We start from the raw sequence: 18,386 nt of genomic DNA on the forward strand, positions 1-18,386 counted from the left end.
TTATTTTTCTGATCAAAGCAAAGTTTCCCCACAGGAGTGTCAAGTGGATTATTCACAATTTTTTCAACAGAAAGGGGAGAATTATTACAAGATACATAAAAAAAATATTCCCCTTAGGAAATGACACCCCTATATAAACTTCCATCCCATCCATTTTCTACCGCTTATTCCCTCTGGGGTCGCTGGTGCCTATCTCAGCTACAATCGGGTGGAAGGCGGCGTACACCCTGGACAAGTCACCACCTCATCGCAGGGCCAACACAGATAGACGGACAACATTCACACTCACATTCACACACTAGGGCCAATTTAGTGTTGCCAATCAACCTATCCCCAGGTGCATGTCTTTGGAAGTGGGAGGAAGCCGGAGTACCCGGAGGGAACCCACGGAGGGAGGACATGCAAACTCCACACAGAAAGATCCTGAGCCTGGGATTGAACCCCAGACTACTCAGGACCTTCGTATTGTGAGGCAGACGCACTAACCCATCTTGCACCGTGCTGCCCCTATATAAACTCATATAGACAGAATGATTGATCTATACACAAAAAAATACAGGACGGAGGGGTCAATTAGAGGAAGTGAACTCACATAAACCGGAAGCGAAGCAACTTCAAAAGAAAATTTTGCAAATTAACATGGAAGAAGAAACATAATTACACACTTAACTATAAAATATATTAACATTTTTTAAAATATAGCTTTTAAAAAGGAAGGCAGGAATGTTTCTTCTATTAAGAAAGTATTATTTTTTTGTAAAATGAAGATTTTCTTAGAGGTGTGAGATGACTCCTCGAAAATTACTGGCTTTAGAGTGGCCAAAAGTATAGAGGGGTTCTGATTTTTCCCGGAAGTGCGTTGCCAGAATACACTTTAAAGGGCGAGCGTCATCATTTATAACAGCGCTCGCCGGGACATGTAATATTTCCAACCTATTCAGTGGAAAATAACATTACACCGGCTGTTAAACTGTGGATAAATCCTGTCAGTCATTAGATAAAAAGTCCCCGTGTCGTTAAAAAGAGCAAACAGTTGTAAATAGATGCAAGGATCTGTACAAGATCCCCAAGTCTCAGTGGAGTATAGTAGAAACCACGACATCTTCCCCGATGTCTCACACCTGGACTTTCTGAACTCTGTGATTTTTCAACCCACCCCATTTTACACATTGAAAGAATTTAAATTATAAGAATCTCGAAAGCTATGACCACTTTGTTTTATTGTGTGACGTTTGTGTTTATCCGTATAAACCCAGTGGACATCGTGTTGTCAAACCAGGCTAGACTAATGGACTCTCAGAAATGATCCAACCCAAGTTCAACACCCTGGATAATCACGAAAACAGCACACTATAACTGTAAGGCAGGATTCGGAGAATGATGTTTTCATGTTGCTTTACTTGGGTTTTATGTGTTTAATGAGTCCAGATAAGAGAAGTGAGTACTATTTTTATCAATACCACTACTATTAATGTTCTTCAACCAAGCACATCAAGTTAATGCAAATATTTTATTGTGTGTGTATGAGTACTTTTTAAGCACATTTAACAATACTGTGATAAAGATAACCATGATGGTTTTGGTCACAATAGCCGTGATGTGAAATGTCCATATCATTACATCCCTACAGTGACGCATAAAAAACGCAAACATGCAAAATAGTGGGTTTTTTAATAGTGTGTCTATTTTAATATATATTTTTTAAATGCTGTCAAAAGATTTCAGTGTGTATATAAGTACCTTCTGAGCACATTCAACAATATTGCAATGATAATAACCGTAAAAATGTTAGTGACAATAACCATATGACATTTTCAAATTATTACATCCCTAATAGCAAATATGTTGGCCTTTGAGATCATGCATCATATCTAACTTTGGTCTAAAGTGCCATCCACCTTCTTCCGCTTATCTGAGGTCGGGTCGGGGGGGGCAGCAGCCTAAGCAGGGAAGCCCAGACTTCCCTCTCCCCAGCCACTTCGTCTAGCTCTTCCCGGGGGATCCCGAGGCGTTCCCAGGCCAGCCGGGATACATAGTCTTCCCAACGTGTCCTTTGTCTTCCCCGTGGCCTCCTACCGGTTGGACGTGCCCTAAACACCTCCCTAGGGAGGCGTTCGGGTGGCATCCTGACCAGATGCCCGAGCCACCTCATCTGGCTCCTCTCGGTGTGGAGGAGCAGCGGCTTTACTTCGAGCTCCTCTCGGATGGCAGAGCTTCTCACCCTATCTCTAAGGGAGAGCCCCGCCACACGGCGGAGGAAACTCATTTCGGCCGCTTGTACCCGTGATCTTATCCTTTCGGTCATGACCCAAAGCTCATGACCATAGGTGAGGATGAGAACGTAGATCGATCGGTAAATTGAAAGCTTTGCCTTCCGGCTCAGCTCCTTCTTCACCACAACGGATGGATACAGCATCCGCATTACTGAAGACGCCGCACCGGTCCGCTTGTCGATCTCACGATCCACTCTTCCCCCACTCGTGAACAAGACTACTAGGTACTTGAACTCCTCCACTTGGGGCAGGGTCTCCTCCCCAACCCGGAGATGGCACTCCACCCTTTTCCGGGAGAGAACCATGGACTCGAACTTGGAGTTGCTGATTCTCATTCCGGTCGCTTCACACTCGGCTGCGAACCGATCCTGTGAGAGCTGAAGATCCCGGCCAGATGAAGCCATCAGAACCACATCATCTGCAAAAAGCAGAGACCTAATCCTGCAGCCACCAAACCAGTTCCCTTCAACGCCTTGACTGCGCCTAGAAATTCTGTGACAAAGGGCAGCCTTGGTCTAAAGTGGCAAAATATAAATGTCAAAATATTATTATTGTATCTTAAAAAAACATGTATAAATGTATATTTAATATTGTGTCTGTCTTTTTGTTCTTGTTTTTCATTTGTATGAAATAGCTGTGGTGTCAATGGCTGGGAAGAGGCTGTGTAACATTACAGGTTTTGCTACCTGGACTGAGGCGGGGACAACCCTGCCAGTAGAAACACAAGTACACACCCAAAATGACACAACGTCGTACATAGTTAAACAAACCCATTAGGACACAAAGGCCCCATACACAACACAAACTGGCCAAATTCAGCACATGGAAACCAGCTCTCTACTGACTAAGGATGTTTTCTTACCCAGCACTGTTGTTTTTCCCGCCAAATATACACATTCTTTTTAGCTCTGCAAAATAAACAACATTTTGTTTATTCTCTGTCAAGATCAGGGTCTCTACAGGTTTTAACAAGTTGAATTTAAGACTTTTTAAGACCACATTTAATATATTTCAAGACCATTTTACATCTATATGGACAAAAAAGTACAGAGGACCAAAATGAATTGTAGGTATATGAATTCATTTACTGCTCTTTCACAATGGAAAACAAAATGGTTAAACTAACTAAATACACCAGAAGACTATCTATCCATCCATCTTCTACCACCTGTCCCTTTTGGGGTCACAGGGGGTGCTGTAGCCTATCTCAGCTACATTTGGGCAGAAGGCGTTTTACACCCTGGATAAGTCGCCATCTCATTGCAGGGCCAACACAGATAGACAGACAACATTGACACACTAGGGACAATTTTGTGTTGCCAATCAACCTATCCCCAGGTGCATGTCTTTGGAGGTGGGAGGAAGCCGGAGTACTATGTTAAACTAATTTAAAAAAAAATATTAGCAAACATAACAGCCATTTTTCACATTTGTCACAGGACTCTTCTCTTATAAAAGGTGCAGTATGCTTCATATCAAATGATTTCTTTCATGTAAGAACAACAACCAGAATGTCAGCAATGATAAAGTCCAACAATATATCGTCAGTGGAAGGCACTGTTAGCAACTCTGCTAAAGCTAAATAGTTAACTTTAGCTCTGGTTTTGTGGTCAGAATTGAGCAAACAGATAAAAACATCTACAGTACGACTACTGTTTCTGCACAAATGTGTAAAAAACAGTGCGGACAGAGCGATTGTCTAGAAAGAAAGGCGGCGATTATGGCTTGCAAGACACAAACAGAATTTGGATGCGAATAATGTGGATGACATTTAAAAAAATTGAAAAAGTGTAATTGTGTACTAATATGAGGCAGTAATCATGAGGTGATAAGTTTTTGTATTTATACAGTAAATTGACAATTGTAAGAGGCCCGCTGAGGGCAATCATAACTGCAATGTGGCCCTGAATGAAAATGACTGTTCGAGATTAAAGCATGTAATAATGCAGCATTATATGCAACAATGACAACAATTTGAATGCCAGTTTAAGTAAGAGTGTAATATAAATCTGTACAATGAACAGTAAATAAGTGTTCTGTGATGTATCCAACTTAGCACATATTTAACACATACTTATTACATATTTATGTACATGATATGTTCTATGTTCAAAATCAATTGTGATTCTGCTAGTGATGCTCTTATCATTATTTACAGTATATTGACATCAAATACTATTCCAATAGATTTCAAACAAAACGTTCTATGTCCCGAATGGCTGTATTCACATCGCAAATAATAAAACATATCACAAGGGGAATGAAAGTCTTCTTAGTGTTGCTTTTGAAATGTAAACTTTGGATGTATAACCAAACACTCAATTGTCACATGTATGTATTACATTTTGGGCCAGTTGTGTTGGTATACATTTAACATGTGCACCCTAATTGCTGACACAAATTCAGTCTTATCTTCTCCCCTTCATAGGTCTAATGCAGTAATCAGCAACCCAAAATGTTAAAAGAGCCATATTGGATCAAAAAGAAAACACAAATGATCTGCCTGGAGCCGCAAAATATTAAAAGCCTATATAAGTTTTATATTGAGGGCAACACATGATGTGTCAGTATTAGCTATGTTATCCTACTATCAAAATGCCTATTTTTTGCAGGCTGACACAAATATTTGTTGACAGAAATTTAATATTTATTGTACACATTTTACTACATATTTTTTACACGTGAGTAAAATGGAGGCTTCTCAATAGGTGAGACAACTCCTGGAAATTACTGGCTTAGATGGCCAAAAGTATAGATCCAAGTCCAAGTTAAAGGAAATGGCAAACTGTCTTCTTCTCATGTATTTAATGCAATCTGTGCAAGTTGAATAATGTTTGCTGTGGTCTATAACAACATGGCACACAAACAAGTATCAGAAAAGCAGCCAATATCACATACAGATAATGCAAATATAAATTAAATACACAGAGAACATAAATTAAATTAAAATGAACTCAAATATACCTACATATGTGGCATAATGATGAAATACTGTATGTACATACAGCTAGCCTAAATAGCATGTTAGCATCGATTAGATCTCAACGTTGCAGTGACCAAATATATGTCGGATTAGCACTCCAACAAGTCAATAACATCAACAAAGCTCACATTTGTGCATTCACACACAGCATAAAAAGTTTGGTGGACAAAATGAGACAAAGAAGGAGTGGCATCAAACATGTCTTTCTATGGCAGCGTCGGAAAGAATTGTATATTTAAACAAACTACAGTGAGTTCAAGGACCGCCTAAAATTAGTAAAGATAAAACTGCGCTCACCAAAAACTCTCATCTGTGAAGCATGTTTAATATAAACAGTGGACTTTCTAACAATTAGGGAGGTTTTTGTCATGGTTGCCTTTCAACAGAAACCATAATAAAACAAAAAATACATTTCCCCCCCAACTTTTTCCATATTTCATACATTATTGAAAAGCTCGGTGCTAAAGAGCTGAAGATTGCCGACCTCGGGTCTAAATTTCATATTTACTCGTAGTTCCGGCCCTGTTCTGGTTACCATCTACAACAGTAAACCTTCTAAGTAATGTAGTGTATAAACTTTTAGCACAACCACCTCCTCACTTTCTTCTTGTTTATGTTGACAGAGATGTGATGATAGAAGATACTTTATCAACTCAACACCAGTATGTTTTCTTGTTTCACGCCTCAACTATATACAGGAACTTGTCAGATTAGGTTGATAACCTTCGATAACAGGAATAGTATCAAAATACCACTCACACTAAACATTGGTCAATGTTTAGTAAATAATCAGTATATAATAGTATTTACATAAATACATGAGTATTTACATCGAAGCTTATCTTGGAACAAAAAAAAAATTGTCACATATCAGAGGTTTCTCCGGTCTACTATAGTTACAATCATTTAAGTCATGTCTTCTGTTTTTTTTTTTTTTACTAAATATACAATTACTCCCTGAAACAATTTCCTTTATTCCAACAATCATATTTGCATTAGGGCTATAAAATCAGTAACATAATCATTCCTCTCAGATTCTTGAAAGATGTGTATCGATACATAATTTTTGACATAAGAATCCTTGTGAGCTTTGGCAACCATTTGTACAGTCATGTGAGAGACATTCTTAAATCAATTAGAAATGTTGTACACGCCAATAATCTACAGAAAAAAGCATGATGATGTGTAAATAACTAGTTTTCGTTGTACACACTTGTCAAAAAAGCAATAAACATTTGTGTGGATGAAATAGGGCTGGAATTGATGGAATTTTAATCACAATTTCAATTTTGGCTTCTCACAATCTTAAAAATGTCATAATCGTAAATAATAACTATTAATGCGCCGTACAACGTGCATGGTTATTATTGAGCTTGTGAAGGTCAAACTGATGAGTGGGCAAATGAGTGAAAAAAAAAAAGACTAGAAGTTTGGGTCTCCCCATGGTTGCTACTTTTATTTGACAAAGTGCTAAAATGCCATCACTAACAAAACAGAATTAGGCCGTATGATTTCCGCGTTCACGTAACTGCAGTTAAAAATTACAGAATGGCCCAATAAAACAGACTCCCCCGTTAAACACAGAATTTGCGCAAAACTTGACTAAAATTTGCCTGAAATGCTGTCAGTGTGAGGGGAAAGTACATTTGTTTGGGAAAATAATGTGTCCAGTACTACTCATTCATCCCTGAAACATTCAACCACCCCTTCTTGAACTGAACAACGTCAAAACAGCCGCTTGAAACAGCGATTAAACTACAATGCTAAAAATAGCAAGAACCATCCATACATCTCCAACACATCTCATCTGCTTGTGTTGTTTTGAACGACATCATCGATGGAAGATCAATGTACAAACAGGACAGCGGTCACAACTTGAGAGGTTTTGTCTTCTTTTTTTTTTCTTTTCTTTTTTTTTATAAACAACCTCAAGTTGTCCCTTCAAGTCAAGCTCGGAATAACAGCACACTTCCCCCTCCTTCATTATAACAGATCTTTGCGCAACATCCAGTCTGAGTGTGCTAACAAAATAAAGGTTTCAAAAAGTACTTTACACAAGCATACATTATCACAATTATTACGCTTTGACTTAAAATACTGGTCAAAACTGTCAAAATATGTATTTCACCAACAAATGTGAGGATTTTTGCATTTAATCAACTGACATTTTATCAAACTTAATGACACAAAAAGAACACACTATAGTGATAAAATAAGTGTAAAAGGTACACAACGAAATTTAAAAAATGTAAACGGAAAAACTGATCACTATTGTAATTTAAATTTTAGTGTTAGTACCAGGGTTGTTCAGTATACTGGTATTAGTATAGTACCGTGATACTAATGAGTCATAATTGGTACTATACCGCCTCTAATAAGTACCGGAAGCCCCACCAGTCGTCGTCACGTCGTGTCGTGTGATGCAGATGAGCATGTTCGCGGCCGCGCAAAAGCCCTCAGGAAGAGGTGCTTTAAGACATGGCTTACTAGCTAGCGGCTAATATATATTTGCAGTCTTGCAACTACTTCTAAATCACTAATCCTTGTCCCCATGGCGACATATACAACACAATTATTTCAAGCATCATCCCGGTAGAACGCGTGATAACTACTCACGCCTCACTACATACCCCAGCACGCCTTAGTTATAGAAGTGGATATGTTAGATACAATCTATATTCGGCTAAGTCAAGTCAAGATATCACGATGTCCGATCATTTAAAATCTACTATCGTGACTTTGAACACACCACACACAAGTGAATGAAGTCCATATTTAGTCAACAGCCATAAAAATGTCACACTATGGGTGGCCATATGAAAAACTCAATACTGTCATAAATCTGTGCTATATAATGAAATCAAACTAAACAACAATGATAAACACATTTTGGGATAATATTTGCACCACAACATAAACACTACAGAACAAATTCCCAGAATTCTCTGCAGCACCAACTCTTCTGGGACGCTACAATATAAACAAAAGCCATTGGTGGTCTACACCTAACATCCACTGCAATGATACCAACATACAGGAGCGTATTTAACCGATACTACTATGATTAAATTGATATTTTTCATTATCACAAAATCTTTTTTCGTTTTGTTAAATTTATATTATGTTTATAAACTCAGGAAATATGTCCCTGGACACATGAGGACTTTGAATATGACCAATGTTTGATCCTATAACTACTTGATACCCAAATTTGTGGTATCCTCCAACACTAATGTAAAGTATCAAACAACAGAAGAACAAGTGATTTTTAAATTTTAACAGAAGTGTAGATAGAACATGTTAAAAAAGAAAGAAATGGTAAATGGGTTGTACTTGTATAGCACTTTTCTACCTTTAAGGTACTCAAAGCGCTTTGACACTACTTCCACATTCACACACACATTCACACACTGGTGGCGGGAGCTGCCATGCAAGGCCCTCACCAGGACCCATCAGGAGCAAGGGTGAAGTGTCTTGCCCAAGGACACAACGGACGTGACTAGGATGGTAGGAGGTGGGGATTAAACTAGTAACCCTCAGATTACTGGAACGGCCACTCAACCAAGTTTGCCACGCCGTAAGTAAGAAGATATTAACAGTAAATGAATAAGTAAATTAACAAATGTGCAATAAGAAATGTGTTTAATGTACAGTAAGATTTTTTGTTAAAATAAAGACAATAGTGACATTTTTTGTGGTCCCCTTTATTTAGAAAAGTACCGAAAAGTATCAAAATCATTTTGGTACCGGTACCAAAATATTGGTGTCGGGACAACACTAGTTGGTACGATTTTTCTTTTTACTTTTGGTTATCCATTACTAACTTCTATAAAGTAGTTATTTAAAATCAAATTTAAAGGCCCACTGAAATGAGATTTTCTTATTTAAACGGGGATAGCAGGTCCATTCTATGTGTCATACTTGACTATTTCGTGATATTGCCATATTTTTGCTGAAAGGATTTAGTAGAGAACATCCACAATAAAGTTTGCAACTTTCGGTGCTAAGAAAAAAGCCCTGCCTCTACCAAAAGTAGCAGATGATGACGTCACATGTTGAGGGCTCCTCACATATTCACGTTGATTTTAATGGGAGCCTCCAACAAAAAGTGCTATTCGGACCGAGAAAACGACAATTTCCCCATTAATTTGAGCGAGGATGAAAGATTTGTGTTTGAGGATATTGATAGCGGCAGACTGGGAAAAAAAAAAAAAAAAAACAAGTTAAAAAAAAAACGCGATTGCATTGGGATGGATTCCAATGTTTTTAGACAAATTTATTAGGATAATTTTGGGAAATCCCTTATCTTTCTATTGTGTTGCTAGTGTTTTAGTGAGTTAAATAGTACCTGATAGTCGGAAGGGTGTACGTCCACGGGTGTCTTGACGCCAATGTCTCAGGGGAGTCGACTGCAGCTATGGACGGCACAAGCTCAGCTTTTCTCCGGTAAGAAGCGACTTTTTAACCACAATTTTCTCACAGAAACCTGCTAGTTGACATTCCGTCGTGATTCATGTTGGCTTGACCGCTCTGATCCATAGTAAAGTTTCACCTCCAGGAATTTTAAACAAGGAATCACCGTGTGTTTGTGGGGCTAAAGGCTAAAGCTTCCCAACTCCATCTTTCTACTTTGATTTCTCCAATATTAATTAAAGAAATTGCAAAATATTCAGCAACACAGATATCAAAATACTGTGTAATTATGCGGTTAAAGCAGACGACTTTTAGCTGTGTGTGTGTGCAGCACTCATACTTCCTAAAAACCCGTGACGCCTTGCGTACACGTCATCATTACACAACGTTTTCAAGACGATACTCCCGGGAAATTTAAAATTGCAATTTAGTAAACTAAAAAGGCCGTATTGGCATGTGTTGCAATGTTAATATTTCATCATTGATATAAAAACAACTGCGTGGTGGGTAGTAGTGGGTTTCAGTAGGCCTTTAAAGTTCAGTCATGATTTCAAAATAATGAATAGAAATTGTATTAATTGTAATTTCAATATCAATAAAAAAAAATCATGATTACTATATTTGCCATAAAATTCCAGCCCTAGGATGAAAGTAATTTCTGTCAAATAATTTTAACGTTTAAATGCTTGTGCACGGTCGTCACAATACGTAATCTTTATTATGCAAGAAATAAAACCTGCAAATCAACATCTGCCTCAATAAGGATGTAGGCCATATAATAACTGGATAGTCAAGTCAAACAAGAGGTAGGCAGGTTTTATACCGAGTCAACAAAACCGCTACTAGTTAAGAAAAAAAAAATAAGGAAACTGTTCAGGGCAGGGCTGTAAAAAGCTAGGACTGGGGACAACTTGTGTCAACAAGCAAGCCACAAAGGCTGCATTAAAGGCCTACTGAAACCCACTACTACCGACCACTCAGTCTGAGAGTTTATATATCAATGATGAAATATTAACATTGCAACACATGCCAATATGACCGTTTTTAGTTTACTAAATAGCAATTTGAAATTTTCCGCGGAGTTTCTTGTTGAAAACGTCGCGGAATGATGACGTGTACACGTGACGTCACGGACTGTAGAGGACATATTAGCGCAGCACCATTTGCGGCTAAATGTCGTCTGATTTCATCGCGCAATTAAACAATATTCTGGACATCTGTGTTGCTGAATCTTTTGCAATTTGTTCAATTAATAATGGAGAAGTCAAAGTAGAAAGATGGAGTTGGGAAGCTTTAGCTTTTAGCCACACAAACACACGGTGATTCCTTGTTTAAAATTCCCAGAGGTGAAGCTTTACTATGGATCAGAGCGGTCAAGCAAACATGGTTCCCGACCACTTTTCAACCGGCAGGTTTCGGTGAGAAAATTGTGTTAAAAAGTCGTCTCTTACCGCAGATCTGTGAAGTTTGCGCCGTCCTTGTATCTGCAGTGACTTCCCTCAGACATTGGCCTCAAGACACCCGTGGACACACCCTTCCAACTATCACTTACTATTTAATCTCACTAAAACACTAGCAACACAATAGAAAGATAAGGGATTTCCCAGAATCATCCATTTAAATGTGTCTAAAAACATCTTAATCCGTCCCAATGCAATCGCCTTTTTTTTTTTAACTTTATTTTTATTTAAAAAAAATTCTAGTCCTTCGCTATCAATATCATCATCCACGAATCTTTCATCCTCACTCAAATTAATGGGGAAATTGTCGTTTTCTCGGTCCGAATAGCTCCTGCTGCTGGAGGCTCCCATTATAAACAATGTGAGGACGTGAGGAGCCCTCACCCTTGTGACGTCATAGTCTGCGACTTCCGGTAAAGGCAAGGCTTTTTTATCAGCACCAAAAGTTGCGAACTTTATTGTCGATGTTCTCTACTAAATCCATTCAGCAAAAATTTGGCAATATCGCGAAATGATCAAGTATGACACATAGAATGGACCTGCTCTCCCCGTTTAAATAAGAAAATCTCATTTCAGTAGACCTTTAAACTAGAGCCAAACTACTATTTAGGAACATGAGTGACTCCCAAGCTAGTCAGAACACTACTGACAATATTTGGGCAAATTGTTTTTATATTGATACAAATAGCAATCACATAATGTTTATTGATGTGCATGTAATACAAAAGGGACAAGAAAAATGGATGGATGGATGTAATGCAAGCTGATTTGAGGTGGCTAACTATCACACACCTGCCATGAGGTGGCGACTTGTCCAGGGTGTACACCGCCTTCCGCCCTAATGCAGCTGAGATAGGCTCCAGCAAACCCCCGCGACCCCAAAATGGACAAGCGGTAGAAAATGATGGATCAGGGGTCGGCAACCTTTACCACTCAAAGAGCAATTTTGACCAGTTTCACGAAATAAAGAAGACAATGGGAGCCGCAACAATTCTCGCAAACATCTGCTGGTGGTCACCCAGATAACAATAATAAAGGCGTGCAATGAAGCCATTGCCTTTGACGCCTTCTACAACATATACATATTAGTTGCCAGTCCAGCAAAATGTTATATGTGGCTTCCGCAGGTACATGTACGAGATTGTAAGGCATACTGGGTGATACAGGTTACACTGAAGGTTGTGATATAAACAACTTTAACACTCTTACTAATATGCGCAACACTGTGAACCCATACCAAACAAAAATGACCAACACATTTTGGGAGAACATCCTCACAGTAACACAACATAAACGCAACACAACAAATACCCAGAATCCTTTTCATCCATGACTTTTCCTGACTATATTATACACCTTGCTAGCACCAAACCCCGCCCCCTCCGTGCGTCGGTTGAGGTGGGCTGGGCTGGGAGCGCGGGGTGAGGAATAGTCATGGATGCAAAGGATTCTGGGTATTTATTGTGTTGCGTTTATGTTGTGTTACTGTGAGGAGGTTCTCCCGAAATGTGTTTGTCATTCTTGTTTGGTGTGGGTTCACAGTGTGGTGTATATTAGTAAGAGTGTTAAAGTTGTTTATATCACAACATTCAGTGTAACCTGTATCACCCAGTATGACTTGCAATCTCGTACATGTGACAATAGAAGCAGCGAAAAGCATGCGTCCGGTTGGCACGCAGATAACATTGCGTAAAGGCGGGCGCGATGACATGTTGTAGAGGACGTTAAAAGTAAAGCCATTACGGCACACCCTCAATGTTGTAGTCCGAGTGAAAATCGGAGAACGCTGACCCCGGGTGATGTCCGGGAGAGGCACCGAAATCCGGAATTCCCCCGTAACAGTCCGGGGGGTCGGCGATTATGCAGCTGAGCCACATCAGAGTTGCCAAAGAGCCGCATGCGGCTCCGGAGCCACGGGTTGCTGACCCCTGATCGACAAAGATTCAAAGAATTGCTAATGCGACATCTAGTGGACACATTTAGTACAGCAGTTTCTTTCATTACAAAATTTCGGCTCAATATTATACTCAGCAACCTCAATCAATCAATCAATCAATGTTTACTTATATAGCCCTAAATCACTAGTGTCTCAAAGGGCTGCACAAACCACCACGACATCCTCGGTAGGCCCACATAAGGGCAAGGAAAACTCACACCCAGTGGGACATCGGTGACAATAATGACCCAGTGGGACGTCGGTGACAATGATGACTGTGAGAACCTTGGAGAGGAGGAAAGCAATGGATGTCGAGTGGGTCTAACATGATACTGTGAAAGATCAATCCACAATGGATCCAACACATCTCGCGGGCCGGATAAAACCTGTTCGTGGGCCTGATCCGGCCCGCGGGCTGTATGTTTGACACCCCTGGGTTAGTGCGTCTGCCTCACAATACGAAGGTCCTGAGTAGTCAGGGTTCAATCCCGGGCTCGGGATCTTTCTGTGTGGAGTTTGCATGTCCTCCCCGTGACTGCGTGGGTTCCCTCCGGGTACTCCGGCTTCTTCCCACCTCCAAAGCCATGCACCTGGGGATAGGTTGATTGGCAACACTAAATTGGCCCTAGTGTGTGAATGTGAGTGTGAATGTTGTCTGTCTATCTAACCTGTATCACCCAGTATGACTTGCAATCTCGTACATTTGACGATAGAAGCAGCGAAAAGCATGCGTCCGGTTGGCACGCAGATAACATTGCGTAAAGGCGGGCGCGATGACATGTTGTAGAGGACGTTAAAAGTAAAGCCATTACGGCACACCCTCAATGTTGTAGTCCGAGTGAAAATCGAAGAACGCTGACCCCGGGTGATGTCCGGGAGAGGCACCGAAATCCGGAATTCCCCCGTAACAGTCCGGGGGGTCGGCGATTATGCAGCTGAACCACATCAGAGTTGCCAAAGAGCCGCATGCGGCTCCGGAGCCGCGGGTTGCCGACCCCTGTGATGGATGGATGGAACCATCACAGACGATGTATATTTTGCATTGAAAAAAGTGTTGCATTTAAATGCCATTATTTGATGAGCAGTTCGGGTGCAGTTGAATGTTTGCTAGTAAGTCGCAAACAAAAGCAGACGACAAAAAGTAACACTGGCTTAATCGATGTAAACAATACTATCCGTGGATGATTCTGGCCGCGTAAAATATAATTACCGGTTGTCAATTGTTGCATCGAAACCGAATAATAGTATTTGGAGGTAATCGACACAATATTGAATCACAAGGACAAGTATTATTGGTCAGTGTGTGTTTTGAACACTGATGTTGGATAGCAGCAGCCAAATCACATGTATAGCATATGTTAGCTAGCCTTGTATTATTGTGTTTAGCAAACGTTGTTTTTATGAAATGTGTGAGATGTTACTCACCAAGTAACTCTTTCTTGTGCGTCAGCTGTTATTTTATTAGGCTTCTTGTTGTGACAGTTAACGTCTCGAGTCCTTCTACTGCTAACCTCGAACAAAAGCGAGTTAGCAAAGTGACTACCTCCAGCCGCAGTCCACTGACGTCTGGTTACGATTGGTTGCCAGGTTTGTGTATATAGTACTCCTAAAACGCATTCCGTTTCGTACGACTTGTATCTTCCAAACAATACCACACAAGTGGATATATCGTCTTTTTTATTTTTAATAAAATATTCATCGAATTTTATCGTGCATTTTTTTACTCGAGGATATTCGGTACATTCACTACAGTATGGAGCGTGCGTATCGTATACTGGCTGACTTCGTTACGTTTGGCAACCCAAAGAACCCGAGCAGCAGCCATGTTGAATATTTCCATTAGAGGGCGCTGTTTCACAATATGTCTATGTGGAGGTGACAAATTGCTGTGGAGATCCATATTTATACATTATACACTACATTGCCAAAAGTATTTGGCCACCTGCCTTGACTCACATATGGACTTGAAGTGCCATCCCATTCCAACCCATAGGGTTCAATATGTTGTGAGTCCACCTTTTACAGCTATTAAAGTTTCAACTAGGGCTTCACGGTGGGAGAGGGGTTAGTGCGTCTGCCTCACAATACGAAGGTCCTGCAGTCCTGGGTTCAAATCCAGGCTCGGGATCTTTCTGTGTGGAGTTTGCATGTTCTCCCCGTGAATGCGTGGGTTCCCTCCGGGTACTCCGGCTTCCTCCCACTTCCAAAGACATGCACCTGGGGATAGGTTGATTGGCAACACTAAATTGGCCCTAGTGTGTGAATGTGAGTGTGAATGTTGTCTGTCTATCTGTGTTGGCCCTGCGATGAGGTGGCGACTTGTCCAGGGTGTACCCCGCCTTCCGCCCGATTGTAGCTGAGATAAGCGCCAGCGCCCCCCGCGACCCCAAAAAGGGAATAAGCGGTAGAAAATGGATGGATAAAGTTTCAACCATCAAGGCTGTCCACAAAGTTGCGGAGTGTGTTTATAGGAATTTTCCACCATTCTTCCAAAAGCGCATTAGTGAGGTCACACACTGATGTTGGTTTGAGAAGGCCTGGCTCTCAGTCTCCGTTCTAATTCATCCCAAAGGTGTTCTATCTGGTTCAGGTCAGGACTCTGTGCAGGCCAGTCAAGTTAATCTACACCCATACTTGCCAACCCTCCTGGATTTTCCGGGAGACTCCCGAAATTCAGCGCCTCTCCCGAAAACCTCCCGGGACAAATGTTCTCCTGAAAATCTCCCGAAATTCAGGCGGAGTAGGAGGCCACGCCCCCCTGGCTCCATGAGGACCTGAGTGACGTGTCTGAGAGCGTGTCTGCCCAATGACGTTATAACTGCAGAATGATCGAGGGGGAGTTCTTGGTTTCTTATGTGGGTTTATTGTTTGGCAGTTTCATTAACGTCCTCCCAGCGCAGTAACAACACACAACAACAGCAGTCATGTTTACGTCTAACACTCTACCGTAAGGCAGTTAGTCTGCCATAAACAGCATGTGACATTCTTAAACAGGACAATACTGCCATCTACTGTACATGCACCACAATACCTCCAGGGAACTTCAACCCTTTAATCCTCCTACATTCAGATCCCATCTCCCCGGATTGTAAATAACCTAATGTAAATAATCGAATGTATTTATAATGTATATACTTGTTCTTATGCTATGTGAACTCACTATGTTCTCTGCTAGCTGTACATATCCTACTAAGTCACACCTACACTGTTTCAATGTCCATTTCTCTGTTGATGCAATTGTTGATGACTGAAGTACTGATATCAACCAAAGCTCCTCATCCCACCCCCCGGATTGTAAATAATTCAATGTATCCACTATGATGATTAACTTGTGTGGCGAATGTATTATGCTGATAGTATATATTTGTACCATGAATTGATTAACGTGCAAGTTGAAAAACTTACTGCGGTGTTACCATTCAGTGGTCAATTGTACTGTGCTGTATAATCTACTAATAAAAGTTTCAATCAATCAATCATGCATTTGTGACAATAACATCTACTTTAGAAAGTGCAGTGCACAACTGCACAAATATACTACTCCCCTCTTAACCACGCCCCCTTCCCCCAACCACGCCCCCACCCCCCACGTCTCAAGGTTGGCAAGTATGTCCACACCAGACTATGCCGTCCATGTTTTTATGGACCTTGTTTTGTGCACTGGTGCACAGTCATGTTGGAAGAGGAAGGGGCCCGCTCTAAACTGTTCCCACAGGGTTGGGAGCATGGGAACGTCCAAAATATTTTGGTATCCTGGAGCATTCAAAGTTCCTTTCACTGGAACTAAGGGGCCAGGCCCAAACACCTGAAAAACAACCCCACACCATAATTCTTCCTCCACCAAATTTCACACTCGGCACAATGCAGTCCGAAATGTACTGTTCTCCTGGCAACCTCCAAACCCAGACTCGTCCATCAGATTGCCAGATGGAAAAGTGTGATTCGTCACTCCAGAGAAGGCGTCCCACTGCTCTAGAGTCCAGTGGCGACATGCTTAACACCACTGCATCCGACGCTTTGCATCAGACTTGGTGATGTATGGCTTAGATTCAGCTGCTCGGCCATGGAAACCCATTTCATGAAGGTCACATGAAGTGTCGAGTTCTGTAGCAACTGGCTGTGCAGAAAGTCTTTGCACTATGCGCTTTAACATCCGCTGACCCCTCTCTGTCAGTTTACGTGGCCTACTACTTGGTGGCTGAGTTGCTGTTGTTCCCAAACTCTTTACTTTTCTTATAGTAAAGCCTACAGTTGACTTTGAAATATTTAGGAGCGAGGACATTTCACGACTGGATTTGTTGCACAGGTGGCATTTTATGACAGTTCCGCACTGGAAATCACTGAAAAAAGCCCATTCTTTCACAAATGTTCAAAGAAATAGTCTCCATGACTAAGTGCTTGATTTTATACACCTGTGACTGGGCCAAATGATTAAGACACCTGATTATTATCATTTGGATGGCTGGCCAAATACTTTTGGCAATATAGTGTATGTTGTGATGAGGGACAAGCGGTACAAAATGGATGGATGGATGTTGTGATGATGTACCATATAACATATTTAAGGGTAGTGTAAACTCATTAGGAAACTATTATGTAGTCAAGGAATTGATACAAACCTTAAATACAGTAGTCTTATTCTGAACTACTATGAACAGTCACAAACTGATCTATCTCTAAGAATATTAAGAACATCCAAAATACATATCAGGTTTTCGTTTTTATTGGCACAGAACACAGTAAAACACATGGTTTCAGACAAATAACAAAACTAATCGTAGAAGAATCGACATGTTTATGTATACATAATATCAAAAATTAATTGCTTTTGGGTAACTGCTGTTTACTTAATTTTGGGCATCGTCATTTACATAAAATCGCAGGTAAATAAAAACAGAAAGAAAGCGCTGCCGTGTTGACATGCTGCAAAACAAAAAGGAATTGATTTGGTTAGTCATAACAGCATATATAGAGTACTCAATGATGGAGCTAGATAACGCAACACTTCAAATGGTTTGCTGTATTCTAGAACTCATTCTCAAACATTAAACTAATGTTAAAAGGCACATTTCCTTTGGAGGAATGAAACCGAGCAATGTCCAGTACCATTCAACAAGTGCTTATGAGTGCGGTGATCATCTGTAGCCTCAGTTTTTCATACGCAACCAATTTATTTTCAACGGTAGGAAAAGAAATGTTTATGAGGAAAATACAAACAGCAATAGAATCAGAATTTTAGCAAAATATTCATAGAAACACTGAGGTCAGCTAAAATGGCTCAGTTAAGTTTCCAGTATTTATTCAAAAGTTCACAACAACCT

At 40.5% G+C, this 18,386-nt stretch overlaps 1 protein-coding gene across 1 annotated transcript in view; it reads right to left on the reverse strand.

Moving 5' to 3' along the window:
- The window catches only part of mbtps1 (membrane-bound transcription factor peptidase, site 1), a 38,089-nt gene extending 23,440 nt beyond the window's left edge, over window positions 1–14,649 (reverse strand). The window contains exon 1 of the mRNA XM_061917450.1: window positions 14,491–14,649. The gene's annotated coding sequence lies outside the window, so the exon portion shown is untranslated. The remainder of the gene's footprint in view (window positions 1–14,490) is intronic.
- Between the last annotated feature and the right edge of the window lie 3,737 nt (window positions 14,650–18,386).

The sequence above is a fragment of the Nerophis ophidion genome, linkage group LG12, assembly GCF_033978795.1.
Source record: "Nerophis ophidion isolate RoL-2023_Sa linkage group LG12, RoL_Noph_v1.0, whole genome shotgun sequence".
NCBI lineage: Eukaryota > Metazoa > Chordata > Actinopteri > Syngnathiformes > Syngnathidae > Nerophis > Nerophis ophidion.